Source organism: Ambystoma mexicanum, chromosome 9 (assembly GCF_040938575.1).
Source record: "Ambystoma mexicanum isolate Mex_15411 chromosome 9, UKY_AmexF1_1, whole genome shotgun sequence".
NCBI classification, from domain to species: Eukaryota; Metazoa; Chordata; class Amphibia; order Caudata; family Ambystomatidae; genus Ambystoma; species Ambystoma mexicanum.
In genome coordinates, this window is record NC_090931.1 from 1,236,232,486 (window position 1) to 1,236,252,152 (window position 19,667).

Sequence of the window (19,667 nt, forward strand, 5' to 3'; positions counted from 1 at the left end):
CTTCATAGATGGAAATAACATGAAACCTATGTGGAAAATAAGATAGTTTCAATAAAAGTGAGGAACACAATATTTAAACAGCATCCTCCAAACATAGAGCATTTATGAAGTGCATCTGGTTATTCCTAATTATATCTTTTTGGTAGAAAAGATCATAGACCAGAACATTGCAGCATCCAATCATTGATAGTTTATAAAATGCTTTTTAAACCATAGTTCTATAAAAGTTCTGGAAGAGGAGCCTTCAACTACAAGATGTCTCAATGTCTCAGGTTGATCAATTAGTTTAATAGTGATTAAAGTAAAATCATAAAGTATGTTACTAAATTACAAATGGTTTTGTTTTGTAATATTTAAGTAGCAAGTTCACCTTACTCAGGTAATTATTTGAATAGTCTGCTGGGTTAAACTGAAACAGTTTTATCATGCACATGGAAGTGATTTTTTTTTTCTATGTGTTCGTTTTTAGTTTGCTGCTCAATTGCATGTTGCCAGGCACGTCTCTGATGTAGTGAAAACAAGATGCTCCCAGGGAGCGAGCGCCTTGTTCCAAGAAATCTTGATTGGAAACGCCAAGGCTGTTTTTGAATATAGCCATATACTTTACATTTCTGTTTCTGCTTCCAAAGTATGAATGTTCTGAATTCAGCCAACACCAGTAGTTATTGAGTGCATTCGGATTGGCTAAAAGGAAGCCAATAATAGCCCGAATATGCTAACATAAGTTGTGCCTGTCACATTTGGAATACCGCACATGTCGCCCCTATGCGTGTCCCCTCCGTGCACGAGTTAATTTTGCCCCGTTCACAAAAGGAAAAACCAAATATATACATCACAGATGTGTTAGTAGGTGTGGGTAACTTATGAGGCTATTTGCTTTTTTGAATCTGCCCTTCCTTCTTTCGTGGGTCAGGTGATCAGTACATTGAAAATGAGCTAAAGAAGAAGCGTTTGGCTCTTCCATCAGATTTTAAGTTTGTTTGGTCTATTATTAAAACAATTAAATAAATAAATATCAGCATATTTTGTCAGCAGTCATTTTGAATTTGTCAATGTGCAGCTTTTAATTGAGCAGTGGAGGAGGCTTAGACCGAAATGTGGCACAATGCTCCTTCCACTTTTGATCTAATGAGTGCATATACTTAGAATTCATGCCGATTGCCTATAAGGCCCCCCAATGACATTACAAAGCCGCCCGCGCTGAGAAGTAGCGCCATGTAATGAAATCACCGCAAAGACGCGCAATTCCGAAGTCCGGGGTGGCCGGGTTTGCTTGGGATTAAAATGCATACTTGGTGGCTTTCATTTAGTTAGCTTTTAATGTAATGCCAGAAATCATCCTGCCAAGTGCTCGTGGTTCACCTTGATGTTCTGATGGCAGGCACGAGCTCGGGCTTCTCTGCTTTGCATTCGTGCAGCGTTATTTCTCTTCAAGGAGAACAGAGTCCGGTCCGCGTTTATGCAAAGTGAAAAAACGAGCTGCCTGTGTCCTTGCACAACATTGCCGAGGTTCGTCTTTTAAGAGAGAGAGCATGTAATCTTTCCCAAAATCAGGCTTTTTTTTTTTTTTTAAAAAGATGCAGTTGTCCATGTTTGCACGTGTGCTGTCTTCTGGGGGGAGGGCTGTGGTGTATACAAATGCTGTTTAAAGAGAGTCCTTTTTTTCCACTTTTTTTCTTTTCCATATTCGGTTCAGATGCAGTCAGCTCGTGCATGTCGCTCCCTGGAGGCAAATCCGCACAGGCTTAACTAAACCCTAGCATCCTGCATTACCATTTATGACAGCGTTTATGTTCTGCTAAACAGAGCATGGTCCTGTATGTTAACCCAATGAAAACGACACAGCGGGGCTTCCTGCATTCCATAAAGAGCACAGCTGCAGGATTGCCGATGAACAATAACCGCAAAAATCAGTACACCCCCAAAAGACAGCATGTGTCGCCAGAGTGAACATTTCGGTTATGGTTTTCAGAAACACTGCTGCGCATAGCATGGGCCCTACAAAAACCTGTCATGCATGCAGATTTCCGCCTAAAATATCAACCGTTGGTATATTCAGAATAATGTACCCCCACCGTTACTATGCCATATGCAGATCATTACTGACCTTCTCTCAGCCAATCAGAATGTTTACAGTGCAGGCAATAATTGCTGGCATTGACTACAATCTGAGCATCCGGTCTTCAAAAGCAGACATGGAACCAACAATGCAATTTCCAGGCAAGGTTTCTTTCCTCAAGACGTTTCCTTTCTGGAAGGATCTTTTTTTCTTTCCAACATCTTTCTTAAGACAGGAGCAAGAAAGCTAAAACATGGGTGTATACTTTCATTTTCTTAGAGGTAAACTGTTAACTTTTACATAATGCATGCTCTTATTAAACCCATTCTAGGTTAATTTTTGCAATTAAAATACTTAACTTACGAAGACAACCTTGTTATTTTAACATTCCAAAGTAAGGCCACATTTCACTTAACAACAATAGATTGTCTATTTACTTTTCTCACTATTAAAGGAACACTTTTACTTCACCACTAAAACATGGATTGCTACTACCACTATGTGCCAATAGTCTTATAGAACTCGTCCTGGGTCATTATTGTTTGGGATAATTACTTTGCCCCAACTTATGGCCCTCGTCTACTCCTCAGGCTATAACCTGGCGGTGGGTCATTATAACAAGATAATGACCCGTCCCTCGGCCCACAAGGCTATATTAAAAACATGTTATCTGTACTGTAAGTCTGAGGTGATACATTTCAAATGTACTTGCTATGGGTACATTATTCCATAGAGTACCAATATAATATTAAGAATTCTGCTTTTGAAGTAGTTAACAGGGGCCTAAAAGTGTTGAAAGGGGCTAGCATTTGTCCTTGGAATGGGTTGGGGTGGGAGCATGGACCTAGGGAAACCGGGGGCTTTGGGGGAACCTCCCAAATAAATAAAATCAGTATTTCTTGTTATTTTAGAGTCGTGAAAATAGTTTTCGTTATTCCAGTTTTCGGTGTAATCACATGGAACCCTCTTCTCCTTCATGGACTGCACCTGAGGGGCCTTTTATACCTCTCGTATTACCTGAGATCTGGGTCATTACCACCAATAGGCTGCTCTTTGCAGTCTTGGGCCTCTGTAACCCTCTTCCTCCGCCCAGTACTTTGGAATTGTGGGACCTGGAATCCACAACATGAACGCCAGTTTTTCTAACAGGAATATTACTTCCATCTGTTTCTTTAATTATATTCCTCAGAGGGATATCATAAGAATTCAAGGGAAACATGGCTTCACAGAGGAAGGAGGATTTTCTAGATTTAATTTGGAGCTGAAGACTCATCTTTACTATTCCTCTGATAGTCATGAGAGCTTTCACCTTTATGTGGACCTAGGATTTTAAGAAGGGCTTCATTCCCCCTAATACAGGATAGTTATCTGGGGAAATTAACAGCTTTCTCTGAAAACCATTATATATTTTGGGATCATGGGGGTTTCCTCCCAAGAGGAAGGCAAATACAGCATCTCATCCAACAGAGTCCTCCTGTCCCCCAAGGTGATCTTCCTGGCTAACACCACACCCAGGGTTAGGACCAGAAAGCGTTTGCCTTTCCTTGGCCACCTGGGAGGAGACTTCAGGCAGGGTTACTGTGAGGACTCCATAGGACTCATCACAATAGCCAAAGAAACAGCACACATGCTTTCGCACTGTAGTTAATTGATGTACAAATGCCGGCAGTACCTCCAATTAACTCTTCTGTCAAACACTGCAGCAAGATCCTCTTGCGTAGGCTGGCACTCATGGCAGGCACTCCTCCTGGGCTGTGACCTTTTCCTTGGTGTGTCCCTGAAGTTGGTACTGCTGACTTTCCGGCTGTTGTCAAAGCACTCTGCTGTAGCATTACTGCTGGTTATCACAGTAGTGGAGCTGGATCATTGTTATGCAGTATGACTGGAGCGGTGCGCAGGCGTGGCCAGCATGAGTGCATGGCATGGTCACTTTCAAGCTCATTGGTATTCCTGAAATGTAATAACTCGCACTGCCACTCCAGTGCAGGTTATCATGTTCATGAGTTACAATGAGCCAGTCAAGATGTAGAGACATGTGACCAGGGCAAACTATTGCTGCTTGTTTTGTGACTACTAGTGATTGACAGTTAAAGTAATAAGTTGTTAAAACAGCACATCATTATAAAATTGAGTTTGGGAAAATACATGCCACGGCTCAAAAATAATTGCCAGGGCTCTGCCCTGGCAAACACCCCCACAAATTAAGTACTGACCTTGTACATATTGATACAGCCACTGTACATCTACAAGTGTGTACACACAGTAACACACTATCCGCAGAAGGGTATTGTAACAAACACCCTATACAGACATCACCCAAATATTTACATCACTATGTTTAGATATGCAGAACTTACACAGGCACCAAGAAACGCTGCTGCACGTTCACATGCCTTACCTTCATATACACTCAAACACGCTTCTTACAAATATTAACCACTCACGCTACACACAACATACAACATACAACGGTTGTCAAACACAGATCACAGCCCAACATGCATACTCTCTCCCTCCCTCTCTATGAGTATATGTCTTACAAATAGCTAAACTGTGTACTGTGCATATGTGTGTGAGATAAAGTAAGCCGTGTAGCTAAAATGATTCCCTACAATGAACACCTTTTTCGAAGATGCTAGATGTGGAATTGGAGAAAATCAGCATGAAGCACCACATTAATTGTATACAAACTAAAGCATACAAAAAATACAGGGACAGACATGTATTTACAAAAGTAAATAATTTTCTTAATACCAAACCTTTTCAGAGAAAAGCCTTAGAAAAATAATTAAAATTAGTGAAAATCCTATGCAAATGTGAGAAACGTTTTCAGAAGTATAATGTTAAAATATGTTGTACATGGGTAGAAAAAAACTGGGCTAGTTGCACTGCTCTCTACTGTCCACATACATTAGGCTGCATTCCAGCAATATATTAATAATGTTGAATTTGCATAGGAAACAGAGATACAATTTGCGAAACTTGACCATGAGATAATTTCCTACATAAAAGATGTTGGGCCATAGAAACCATTGACAAACGCTAGATAGCCCGACATATCCACAGAATGAATCGGGCTCAATCGAAGGCTTTAGAAAAGTTTGCTCCAGAAAAAAATGAACATCTTGAATATTGCACTGTATGGCCTGAGTGACAACTGTTGCAAGGCTGTTGAGTGTGTAAGGTGGCTCGATACCTGGAAGTGGTTTTCTTGATGTTAGGCTGCTCCAAAGGCTTTCAGGTTTGTCTGCAGTTTATTCGCAACATGTTTCTAAGCACTGTGACGAATCCTGGGATGTCGTCCCTTCTTCCCTAGTGTGATCCCCTTCGCATGGAGCCAGGGAGGTGGGGCCGCTACCTGATTGTCCCCCTGATGGTGGTACTCAGCAGGAGGATGTCATGGGGAGGGAAACCCCCTATGGGACCAGAGAACATGCCATTTGCACTCTCCACCCCAGCTCCATTATACTCATACTTTACACCCACCTCTGCACTTCCCAATACTGCTATGTATTGCTGTAAAGTAGAGGATCCTTTCCTTGCAAGACATACTGAGACGAAGAAGAACTCACCTAACCCAGTGAAGAGTAATCCTGACAGCACTGGGACGAATAACATCTGCAGAAGAATAAGGAGCATGCCACGGAAGCAAGGTACATGCTCTATTCAATGTGGACACTGTTAGGCAAAGTTTGTATGCAGTACCCTCTGGGAACACTAAAAACAACTCTGACTACAGGTATAGGAAACCCAACCTTTGGTATAAACTTCACTTTCAGTGGCTGTTCAGTGTTTCAGCGCCTCGCGTCCACCACAAATAGCAACACCGCGGTTCCTGGCTGTTGAGATGGACTTTCCTTGCTTCTGGAGTCCCGCACTCTGTTGAGGGGGCTCAGGCTCGGTTAGTTCTGCTTTCTGGGAGTCCGAAGGATCTTCCTGGAGCTCTTGGCCAGCTTAAAAGCAACGTACACAATCTGGTGTTCCCCTCCCTGGCTATACGGTTTCCAGCAGCAACTCTGTGGAGATTCAACCAGCTCCAAGATGGATGTCCAGGTGGCTTACTTTGGAGTTGATTGGTCACACCAACCAAGGGGAGAAGTTGTCCTTGCAGGGGCTTCTCTGTCGATACAAATTTGGAGTTTCAGCAGAACAGCAGGGCTGCACTGGGCAAATCAATGGTCCAGGAGTTGCAGCAGGCGCCCCTTCAAGTTCTTCTTCGGTTCCTTTGTCCAGTGGTCGACTCTGCCTTCCAAGCCAAAAGACTCGCCTTTTATTCAGTTCTCACCCATTAATTCCAGCCTAGCTGTCAGTCACCCAGCAGGGTGGCTGTCCTTGCCGGACAGTCAGCCGGCCAATCATCACAGAGTGCATTTGGATCTCCTAGGAGACTAAGCACAGAGAGTTTCGGGCACCTCTTCCTGCCTACCCCATACACCCTGGAGCCAGAGGCAGGCTTCACTCGTGAATGCTGCCTAAGGCAAAACATACAATGGGACCAAACCTAGTTTGGCGCGCAGAGTAAATCTCAAGAAGGACCTTTCCACAAAGAAATGGTGAAAAAAGAAGACTGTGGCCATTTTGACAAAAATGGCACCCTCAGGTGCTTTACAGCAGCTGCAAATGCAGCCCGCGGTAAATGCACAGCACGGTAGTTCATACGAAACCACTGCCACCAGCCATTCAGTGAGGAAAGGGTAACATGAAAAATGTTACATGAGAAGCTAGACAAATGGGATACTAGGTAACCCCTCCAGCACTCTATTGTAAGATAGTGTGTGCTGGATCTAGAAAGTTAACAAGTGTAAGTAAAGTCAATTTCACTTTACTGCTCTGGGAAACAGTAGTTTATCCCAGAGAAGGTATTCAAACCTTTGGGATAACTGAAAGACTTCCCTGTGTCACTGCACTGACTGTGCTGTGTGACATCATGTAAAAGATGATGCCTATGGAGTTTCGAAAGTGGAAAAAGGGTCTCACTCTCTCCAGGTTGAAAAAATCAAGTCGTCAAAATCCAGAAAAGTTGCTGGGTGTCTCTAAGGTGGAGGGAATTAGCACATTTCCGAGAATTCTCCCTAACAGCCACTTTAAACATATAAAAAGGAAATATTCACTGCAAAATAATCCGATCCTCCCTTGAGGAGCTGCGAGAGCCAGCACGGCCCAAGAGAGAAGAGAGCAGACTGGGACGCTGAGAAGGGAACAGGAAGCTGATGGGCCAGTTCAAAGTGGGAGAACCACTCAACAGTCCCACTAAGAGACAGCCCCAGGCATTCATTACAGCCGGACATTTCGAGAAGGGAGCCCCACACCACCTGAAGAAAGTGTACTGCTGCAGAGCCGCTGCAGCCCGGAGAGAAGCCCCGAGGGTCGGGGAAACCCCACAGCTGATTGCAGATGCCAGGGAAGATACAGGATGTCCAAAAGGCGAGAATACAAGGTCTGGGAGCCTAATAACGAGGAAGAGGTATTGGTTTACCTTGGGTCACACGATAGTACTTGGCAGGAGAGTGAACCAAATCTATCAGAAGGAAAAGCCACGCAAGCAAGGCGAGTCTGGGACCCGCACCCAAAAGCAAGCCAAAGACATAGGGGGCCTTATTAGGACCCTGGCGGTGACGGTATGAACGGTGCCAGTAAAGCACCGGCACTGTTCATACCGTCCTGCCGCATTACGAGTTCTGTTCTGTTTGCGGGTTCCTGACAGCTACCGACATGCTCATAATGAGGAGGGTCTGGGGCCCTAATCAAGGGGGAGAGACATTTGCATACCTTGGTTCGCATGATGGTACTTGGTAGGACAGTGAACCAAGTCTATCCAGAAGGAGGGCCACACAAAAGAAGCGAGTCTGGGACCTGCATCCATACAAAAAAGAAGAAAGATCCTCAGTACCTCTTCGTAGTCACAGTACCTGGGAGAGTGCTACATCAGGTGGGCTGTGCATAGCGTAAGGTAAAGGAAACCAGGGGAAAAAGCCATCCCCCTGACAACACGAACTGCGAAGAAGCCTGAGAAAGGCCAGGGGAAGGTAAACATTCCCCAGCAAGTATTATATTGTTTCAGAAGCCTTAGGTAGGATGGGGAAGGAGACATTTCCCCTACAGAGACTTCATCAAATATAAACGTGAGAAAGGTTAGGGGGAGGGATTCATCCCCCTAACACCACAAACTGGGACCAGAGGGGAGGGAGTCATCCCCCTGGTAAAAGATCCGAGGAATATACCAAAGAAGTCACAGGGAAGGCAGCTGTGATAGAAAAGGAACATTTCATGTGAAGTGGGTTTTTGGAGAAATGTGGTGAACCTTGGACTTTATATTGTGGACAAACGGCCCTATACCTGAGGAAGAGAGACACCCCCTCACATGGGAGTCTCAAGATGGAGCTGCTGAAAACCCCTCGGTTGTTTAGTTTAAGTTCAAAGTGTAAAGGAAAGAAACAGGATGTTGACACAGGATGGTGGACTCTTTATTTTGGACAGCCTGACAAACTCCATAGTATTTTTAGTATAAGCAGGGGAACCCCTTTTAGTATAAGGGATAGTTAAGGGTTTAAGACCTTTATTTTCATCTAATAAAAGTATTTGCCAACCGCCATGCCACCATTGTGCCAGACTCACACATCTGCACCCTTACAGTGCTAATATAGGGAGTTTTGACAGTGCAGGCTCCCTTGGCACCATGTGGGGAAGACAGGTCCTCAGCACTGACCCACCTAAAGCAAGTGGCAAGGATCACTGCAGCACAGCAGCGGAAGGACCCTGCAGGACCCTCTATAGAGAAATGGTGGACCAACATCTGGGAGGCCAGAGTAATGGAAAAAATGTCATCCATAGCCAGTCAAATATAAACAAATCCTTTACATCTGTGCCCCCTAAATGTACTACATAAAGGCCAGGGAGTCCTATGTCTTCCAGCCACCTCTGGTGAGGAGTCTTTCCTAGAGACAGAAGTCTGGCATAACATACATATTGCACACTACAGCAATGCATGTCAAATAGGCAACAACGTCAGACAACTAATGCTTTTGGGTTGATTTTGACTGAATTTGGTTCCTATTGTTCCATTTTATTTTGCTTCTTTTATCCATTGTTTGTACAGTTTTGTTAGATAAAATGTGACAAAACTCATAAAATATTATTTTCTTTTAAATATCCTCAGCACCATGGAATGTTTTGTCCCAGGCAGACCTGAATTCCCGTGTTTTGTGCTTTAATGGCCTGCAATGTGTTCTTATGTGCTGGGATACTCCGAGGATGAGGTATGGAGGTTGAACAAGGCATTGCAGGTTTTTTGCAAATTATTATAGTTTCGCGAAGACTAGATGAACTCTAAGGATGCCTCCTTTCATTTATCGCAGGGTTGTTTCAGGGCCCTTGGGGTGATGGGAAGGTTGGGTTGGAGCACCTTGAAATCTCACTATGAGGGATCTGGATTCCTTTATGCTCACTCTGACTTGGGTGATGCATGTAGGCCAGCACAGAACTCTTCGTCTTCGGTGGCAGCACCTACCTAATGCCTAGATAAGAGTGACTCGGGGTGGGTGCTTGCAGCATGGTATCCTCACTGTCACTCCAGCCTGACAAGCAGGTCTCTTCTGTAAGGGGATTGATGGAGATTATTGCGGGGGCTGATAAGCAGTGGAGGACAGAAGTTGGTCTCATGCGGTGCCTAGAGACTTGATGCATGATTCTGCTCGCACATCCTCAAGGGAGGAAGTCCATGGACCATTATGTGTACCCTACTGAAGCTTTCTACCTGAAAATGTTTGCTAGTGATATCTGCAGGATCTACTCCAGATTGCTCCAGAGTCCCTACCAGGGACGTCATTTCACCAAACTGCCAGGGGTAGCAGAAGTGACATCACATGACCCTTGACCTCTGCTGACATCACAGGAAGTGATGTCATTTGACCCCACCCCGAAGTGACATTCCGGGAAGTGATTGAACACGACTGTTTATCCCTTGACAAAACAGGAAGTGGCATCACATAGCATTGTTTCTAAGTACACTATGAAAAATATCGTTACAATATTACTGTAAGGTGTTATACATTTTATACAAGAATGGATCACCATATGTATTGGCAAAAAAAAACATGCTATAACTGCAACTTGCGAAAAGCAAAACACATAGTCCGAAATTGATGCTTTTTCTACTCTACATACTTTTTGGAGAATTCTGTCTGCATTGTGAATTTGAAGTGTTTAAGAACAGACTAAATCAGTGACTCACCCCCTAAAGTGTGCCTTAAATAAACCTTTAATGAGTCTAGCAGGTACCGTATGGAATTCCAGAAAGACAAATAGCTCAAATAGCCACATGGCATTGGCCACAGCGCAGGTGCTTCAATTTGTAAAAGGGAGACCACAGGGGTAGCAAGGGAGACCCGGCGACCCCTAAATGACGTCCCTGGTCCCTACACTCGTCCTTTTTAACGTGTGCCAACAAGAGGTCCGGTGCAAAGGCTAGTGACAAAGGAGTCAGTGGGCCACAGTCTAGTCTTGGTACACATGGAAAAAGTCAAGTAGCGAGTGACCAGAGTAGTACATTGACTCTGCACAGCGCTAACAAAACAGTAGTCAGTTCTTCTAAAGAATGTACCAGAACATACTACCATAAGACCCATAACATGACTAGGTGGGCACAAAGTGTCCTGTATAACATTTGCAAGGGAGCACAAAGAACACACCATCCTGACGATTCCCGTGCAGAGGTACTCTCCACAATTATGTATTGCCATATAAGGTAGCCCCCATCCACCAGTACCTTTGTTCAACCATCAGGGCCCCATTAGGGCCTTGACCTTGTCCAGCATCACATTAAGTGTGGTCAGTGGATAGTCCTAGGAAAGGGCACAAGAAATTGTTCTTTAAGACATGCTCACTCTCCCTGTCACAGGTCTGTCAAACAGTCTGCATGTGTGGGTGCACAATGTGCATCGATCTGTGTGAGCACAGTACACATTACATTTAAAAATGAAAACAGTCGAAAAAAGTACAATTGAAAATTATAGGCACCAGTGTGCAGGGAGAAGAGTGCAAAGTGTCGAGGGAGAATGCGAGAAGCGATGCAGGTATCCAAAAGAATGAGAAGGGCAAGGGTGGAAGACATCAATGGTGAGCAAGAGGAGAAATGAGCAAAAATGGGTAAGTTGCAGGGTAAATAATAGCGAGGGTATGAGAGAATGGATGAGGGGAAAAGTAAGGGGTGAGAGAGAGAGTAAGGGTGTGAGGAAGATGGGTGCAAAGATTGAGAGCGTGACAGCGTAAGGTGGGAGAGAGACTGTGCAGAGAGAAAGAGAGTGAAAGCACAAGGAAAAGTAGAGTGAAAGCACATAGAGAAACAGAGGGAGACAGCACACCTAGAGAGGGTAACCAGCATGCAGAGAGTGTGGCAGGGCGCAGAAAGAGTGTGGCACATATGGATAGAGGGAGGGTGTAGCAGTGCATGGAGAGTGAAAGCGCAGAGAGAGAGAAGGTGAGAGAGTGTAAAAGCACACAAAGAGAGTGTGAAAGTACCTAGAGTGTGATAGCTCACAGAGGGAGAGTGTGTCTAAGTGCAGAGTGTGACAGTGTACAATGAGTGTGACAACGTATGGAGAGAGTGTGACAGTGCACAGACAGAGTGTCACAGTGCACACAGCGAGAGTGTGACATACATGGAGAGAACGTTTGGAATAGTGTGACCATGCAAGGGGAGAGCATAGTAGAGGGTGACCATGCAAGCCGAGTGAGTAGTACAATGTAAGAGTGCAAGGAGCGAGAGTGGGAGAGTGACAGTGCATGTAGAGAGAGTGTGAAAGCATGTACAAGGCAGTGCAAGGAGAGAGAGACTGCAAGTAGAGAGTTATGAAGTGCAAGTCGAGAGAAAAAGTGAAAGAAAACGTGAGAGATTAGGAATGCAAGGAGTGAGAGAAAGGGTGCAAGGAAAGAGAGAGTTACCGTGCAAAGAGAGGGACAGTGCAAAGAGGGAGAGGGAGGGACAGTACAAGGCGGGAGAGTGAGAGAAACAATAGTAGGAGAGTGTGACAGTGCAAGGACAGAGAGTTGTAGAGTGTGACCGTGCAAGGAGAGTGATAGTGCAAAGAGAGTGTGACAGTACGTGGAGAGAGTGTGAGTGCAAGAAAAGAGTATGCGAGGGTTTGACAGTGCAAGGAGAGAATATGGGAGGGTGTGACAGGGCTAGGAGAGACAGTGACAAGCCACACACACACACACACACACACACAACCGTTCTTACTCACAGAGGCACTCTCACACATGCATGCACAGAGCTTGAAATACATTCTAACATGCATCCATACACAAACACGTTTTTAATTATTTTACTGACAACATTCATAGTTACACCTTTATTGCTTCCACATGCTGCTGCTGCAGACACAGCCAGTCATTCTTACACACAGAAACACACTCACACCTGCACACACGTATACACACACACATATATATATATATATATATAAAACACACACATCCAGACTCACACATACAAACACAGCTTAAAATACATTTTAACATGCATTCATACAAACATTATTTTAATTACAACATGCATACATATATTTTTATTTATTGTGTATTTATAATGCATCTATATAGCAAAGAGTGTTTCAAGGTGCAACAAGACAAAGAGGGGGTGAACAGGGATGAAGAAAACAAATGGTCCTACTAGGCCTCGTGCAAGTGCAGTAAGAAGAAGTGTGGGGGAGAGGGAAGTGGCAAGTGCCGGTCAGAGGGGAATGCGCTAATGCTAGGGGGGGAAAGGAAGTGCGGGTCGGAGTGGTAAGAGCGTAGTAGCGGGGCTTACAGGAAGGGCTCATAGGTTAGGCGAGTACTGAGTAGAGTCCAGCTGGACGAGTGCCAGGGCACTGCAGAGAGTGTACAGGAAAGAAGGCCCACGTGCTAAGTGCAGGGAATGGGGCTGAATGGGATCAAGGGGTGTGGACCCAGCCAGGCTAGTGCATGGGAGGGAGCCCGGTAGGGCAAGTGCAGGTTGGGGGGGGCGACAGCGGAGACCATGTGCATGGGTAGACTGGTGGAGAAGGGCCTGGTACTCTGTAAGAATCAGAAGAAACCAAGCAGCCAGTCAAAGTGAGGAAGAGGGGGACATTAGCAGGGGAGAAAGAAGGAGGAAGAAAAAAGGAGGGTCTTGAGAAGCTTGCAGAACTTAAGGAGGTCTGGCTCATGCCTCAGAGGGGCAGGAAGGCCATTCCAGATGGAGGCACCTGCGGAAGAAAGACACCTACCCCCAACTCTCTTCTTGGAAAAGCAACTGATCTGCAGAGAGGTGGAGCTAGAAAACCGAAGGGCTCTAGCAGGGAGGTATTTAGTGAGGGTGGGTTGGATGGAGCGGGGTCCCAGGCCCCAGAAAGCCTTATGGATGATGCAGAACGTCTTGAACTTGATTCTCACAGCAACCAGGAGCCAGTGGAGAGATTTTAGGGCTGGAGAGATGAGGTCCCTGGGCTTGAGGACAAGGATAAGTCTTGCAGTCCTGTTCTGGATAAGTTGAAGGGGACACATGGAGGATTTAGGAAGATTGAGTAAGAGGCTGTTGCAGAAGTCTGGCCTAGAGAGGACCAGAGTTCCAGAAACATTGAGTTTCTTGGGGAAGGTGAGGAAATGAGAATGCCTCTGAGGAGGTGCAGCTGGAAGTGGGCTTTCTTGGAAAGGTCTGTGATGTGTGGAGAGAAAGGAGGCAAAGAGGACACCAAGGTTTTTTGCCTCACAGGACGGTAAGGCGGGGAGAGTAGGAGGGAAGGATGGAGCTGGGGTCCCAATGAGAAGGATCTAGGTCTTAATGGCATTAAGTCACAGATCGTTATCAGCACACCATGCCTGTATAGCAGTCAGACAGTCAGTAATGAGAGAGGAAGAAGAGGAGGCAGTGGAGGGGAGATTGAAGGAGAGCTATATGTCATATGCATAACACTGGAAGTGAGGAGAGAAGGAGGAGATCAAAAGGGCTAGAGGGGCAGGGTAGATGTTGAAAAGCCACGGCGAAGTACAGTACATGTAAACACTTATTTTACTTACCTTCACTTGCTGCTGCTTCCAGGTTTTCTCACAGTCCTGGTGATGAGTAGTAACCCCTTCCGACTCTTTATGTGGGTTTGCATGTGTTTCTGGGCCTTTTTCTAAAGGAGTTTGAGCTTATGTACATTTTTAGGTAGGCACGCCCTAATTCCCTTAGGAAAAGGGCCCCAAAACACTGAAACTATGTGGATTCCCAAATTTTCGCTTCTCACCATTGTTCTAGGTTTGTATGTGTTTATGGGCCCTTTTCTAAGGGAATTCGGGATTACCTACGTTTTAATTAAAGAAGCTCATATTCCCTTTGGAAAAAAGCCCCAAAACATGTGTTAAAATGATGCTGATGCCAGACTGTGTAAATTGTGGGGCCGCTATCAGAAGCAGCAGCCCTTGCAGTGCCTGCTGTTTGACTGGCCAGAATCAGCAGGCTCTCACTTACCTTAGGGCTCCCTCAAAATGTGGGGCTGCAGGAGCCACTATTACACCAGAGGGCGAGCAGGCAAAGGAAGGATCTCTACACCAGTGCAGGATGAAAGCACAGGATTTGAAACAAGACCCCTGATTTGGAGAGACATTGTAAAACACCCATGCACTGGTTTAAATGGTCCAAGGACACAGAAAATAACATTTTCTGATTCAGCATTTTCACGCTGTAGTATTGCCAGTTACCATGCCAACCAGATCCTGCTTCTGTTTATTTCTTACGTCAGCAATGCTTTGTCACATGGGTGGCACTTGCGCCACCATATTCGCCAAAACCAAAAATGTCTTTATAGGCTGACTATCCAGAGATGCAGGCGAGGGTGAAGAACACTCAATGGGCCACAAAATAAGAAAACATTGTTCATTTTGGCAGGTAAAAAATGAAGATATAAAACAGGCGTTGTCCGAGACAATGCGCCAATTGGCCAGCCAGAACCTCGGATGTAATAGAGATCTTTTACCATTCTTTCCCATTCCTAGATGATAAATGACTGTTATTATTGTGCTGCAGAGCTCCAGAAATTCAGCGCGTAGAACGGGCGAGGATTGGAATAAACAAAGTGCTCTTGAATACTGAATTCAAATGAAGGAGTATGATGGTGTGTATCAGATGGTGTAAATACGTTCCAGAGGGAACTATTGTGAGGTTTAAAAAACCTCAGACATACGCGAAAGAAATCCCTGCTTATGGTCCTGAAATCAATCCTTGTAACAAGGTTCTGGTGCAGTGTGCAACTTCAATGGAGTATGACAAGAAACCGGCTTAAGCTTTGTTCTCCTATTTTATGTCAATCATAAAGGTTTTACGTTTTCGGTAAATCTTTTTTATTTGTTCCAGTTTTAGGGAAATTAGAGACTGGGGGCCTGATTAATGGAATATTTGCTCGGTTCAAAGTGACTTTGCACTGTTGAAAAGTGGCTTTTCTCTGCCCATACATACCCTGATTCATGGAACCATGCAAAGTGTACTTGTGCAGTGCAAAGCACGGGCAAAGACAGCGCATAGACATTTTTGCAGTACAAAATGACTTTGCCCGGACTTTGCACTGCAAAAATACATTTTGCACAGTTCCACGAATCAGGGTTTGTGTCGGCAGTGCAAAGTCACATTTCAGAAGTGCAAAGTCACTTTGAACCAGGCAAATATTCCATTAATCAGGCCACCAGTCTCTAATTTTCTAATATACTGTGTAAGTATACTGTTGGCTTTGGTTTCAATCTCCGATTTATGCCTGAAGAGAACTTGGATATCTCATGGCATATGTGAGGATTTCAACCAGACTTTAAGAGAATTATTGTGGTAAAGCCGGTACAACATTAGTACTGTTATTCGAGCATTCCAACACAAAACCAACAGAACTGTCCAAGCATCAACGTTGCTAGTACCCACAAAGAGTTCCCTCCCTCGGGACTACGTTCAAATGCTTTTTCCTGCATTACAGTAAAGCTTAACTTGATAGGTCACATCATACATAACAATCAGTCTATTCTTGCAGAATAGCAGAAGGAAGATGTCACTTGCTGGGGGTCACAACTTTACTTTATGCAATTTGTAATGTACAACCAGGACCCGTAGGCTTAAGGGTGCACAAATAAACAGAGCAAAGGACAAGGTTACGTTTAACCTCCTGGGTGCCAAAAACTGGAAAATTGGTAAAGCTGGAGGAAGTCCAAAGACAACAGACTGATCAACTATGAAATGTAAACATTGGAATGCTATAATTAAAGGAATAGTGCGCTCAAAAATGTTATTGTCCCGAGCGTTCAGGCATATGGTTTAAAGCAATCTGTGATCGATCGTAAAAACATTTCCTATGCTCCTTACCTTAGTTTTCCTCACTTTTACACATGCGAAATCAAGCAGCGGGGCCCGGCCATCTTGTGCTAATCCTATACGTTGCTGCATCGCCCTAAGTTGAACTGCCCTCGCGCCACCAAATCATATCCCCCGCCCCTGAAGCTGACATCACTATTCCTAGCGATATTCTCTGCCTATTTTCATGACGTTAGTGTGCAGCATAGCCAAACGTGCACAGTCACAACCTACGTCTTAACAGTGGTTGACGCAGAACCCGGAATATCCACACACACATCCTCTCACTGCACAGCGCATCCCAAATTGGAATAGAAAACACTATTTTTAAAGGAAACACCAATACTACTTTATTGAAAGATTTAAAAATATCAAGGCTTACTACCACATAATAGAAATACACCAGTCACAAGGTCAAAGTTACAATTGTATTTATTAGCAAGTGGCCACTTGGTTCTCAACACCCCACAATGTGTGCAAGCAGACACCGTGAGATGAGAGACTACTGAACATACCACAAGTACACATTTATACAAATTCTTCACAGCCTTGGACACATCGTCCAGCCCCTCTTCATATAATACATAACCTAGGGTTTGTGACCTAACTACATAACTAATTCATATTTAAACATCATTGCATAGTTTGCTGATTTCCATCAAACAATTTACATGTTTTCCAAATACAAGACACAAGGTAACATTCCTCATTTTACTCGCTTATATTTGTCTACCATTTGTTCCTGAGCTTAAAGTCAGTTAAGACCAAGCAGAGAAAATAAGGATTTCTGCAGAAGAGCCTGTTCAGCTATTCATTATTCTACTGTACTGTTTGAACAGGGAAGGCACTGTTGTGACAGATGGCATCTAAATTACTGATTAGTACAGCTTTTGTTAAGCTTCAAGGTTCTTCAGTGCAGGATAAACAATTCACCTTAGCAGCTTCAACATTCTTATCTAAGTTAACATCATAAAGCAGCAAAAAGTTCATCTTGCTCTGTTGAAGCACAAAACACAAGTTCTGAACATGGAACAGAAAACTGGAGGCGATCAAAATGGTGGACAACTCAAAATGGTGGCGTATTCAGCCTGTTTCAGGTTCATTCAATGCAATATTACAGTGCAGTGCGAATGTGCTTAGGCCAATATTTACTATCAGGTGGTATTATAGAAAATACATTTTCACATTATAATGTGCTTTTATTTCACAATAACCGCTCCGAGAACATCTGCCAATTTCCAGATTCAATCAAATTCTTAATTTTTTTTTTTTCGAACATCACAACTTTATTATGAGGCACACAGTGTTCCTTTCGGTAGAAGAAGCGCATTGGACGCACCTTGAATCGCAAGGCTTCAGCATCAGCTTCTTGCTAGACCACCTTAAACAATGTCAGGTTGCTCCTTGTCGCTGGTAAAGCGAAATGGCATATCGGTCCGGGGCAATCATCCCACATCAGCGTAATTGTAAGCCACCCATTTAGGTGTATCTGCCACTGCCTGCTGAAGAACCGTCACTGGGACACTGAAAACAATGACATTTGCAGAAAGGAAGGATGTAGCTATGTAGAAAACATAACAGAAATATATCTCAGCAGCCGTTCTTTATTCTAATTGATCAATTTACCCTTTAATTCTACACTGGGTAAAACCTAATAATGAACACAAACCAGAAACAATGGAAACACAGAGAAATCATTGTGGAAAGTTTGAGTCTACGGTGTGCTTGAGAGGTTAGTGCTGTGGAGTATGTTTAGCTCGCAATGGGATGCGGATGCGGAAGCTGACGTAAGAATTCGAACAACACATAGACAGCATTATAACTGAATATTAGTAATGAGCTTGGCGTTGGGGAACCCAGACATGGACTCCATGCATTTCAGTGCTGGACTGCCCATGTGTCAGGGACAAAGAAAAATAAATACAGGTTGTGTTTGCGTGTCCTCACAATATGCTCCAACCAACAACCCATTACAATGTAAGCCAGCAATACCAGTCAGAAAATGAAACCTTGACTCGTTCGTCTATAAACTTGTCTACAGTTTATTGTTTATTTTATTTGGTATTTCCGTTCTCTTGGCATAACGCAGAGTGTCCGCTCAGATTAAAGGTTTTCATAAAATGAAATTACATGTTCCTCTGTCCAGTTTTGAAATGGTGAACCTTATCATATTTGCGGGTATTACACACTTCCCGTCATTCAATCCATAGCGAATTCGCCCTTTCTAAAGCAGACAAACAACAATTGAACCTTCTTAGGAGCGCGTATGCTAAGTTTCCTTTTGGTGAAGGAAAGCCACAAATCAAAAACATACTCTGCAGGATGCGTCGGTGTGAAGAGCCCACAAGCAACATCAAACTCAGTGATCTTCACTTGCATGGGGGCGATTAGTCCGGCCAACCAACGTGGCATTTGAAATATGTTCAAAAAACAAATTGTTTGCTTGCATCCACCAATGCTGTGCTATTGTGAATACTTTTTTACTCTTCTATTTTGATAGTGATTTAGTTATTTTATGACAACAGTTCCAGTTAGTGTCCTCTCCATTGACACATCTGTCGGCGCCCTGTTTTCGCTGAGGAATGTGCTCTGCGGATAACGTGAGACACTGACAAGTCATGAATCCAAGTGCCCTTCCATCTCCACTGAGCTTCCCATGCATTAACAAATGTTGGAGGAGAGGCGGTAAATTCTGCCCCCTGCACCATTCTCGTACCAGGAAAATGATGTATAAGCTAAGGTGGAAGAGATCTCCACCCATCCTGTACCTATTTGCATTACCCATGTTTCATGCTAATGAGTATACTTTAAAGTCCATTTTGTGTCCTTCAAAACACCTTCTTTTTCGAGGCCTTCTGCCCCTATGTCAAACTGTTCACTCTCTCTCTCCCAGCGGCACGCACAGCCAGCCCCCACCACCTCTGTCAGCTTAGCGCATCTCCTGTTCTCAAGGAAATGCAGCAATTCATTTTTGCAAGTAGCGAGTATCGAGCCCTGAAAAAATTTGCTCATCCAAGAATGTGCGACCAAGGCCTGCTCCAACCATAGTGCCCTATCCATCTCTTCTAACTGACTCATGCCATCTCCAACCCCTCCCTGCCAGGCTGGGGTCCCCTGAACCCATGGCCCCTATTCCCTTTGAACGCATCTGGTCACCAGACCCTACCCCCGCACCACCTCAAATTCCCTTTCATACTTTGTTTTGCTTGCAGTCATTAGTTCTTGCATGCCAAGTTTGTTATTTAGCTTAGGTCTCATTCCTTAGTGGGACGCGTATTT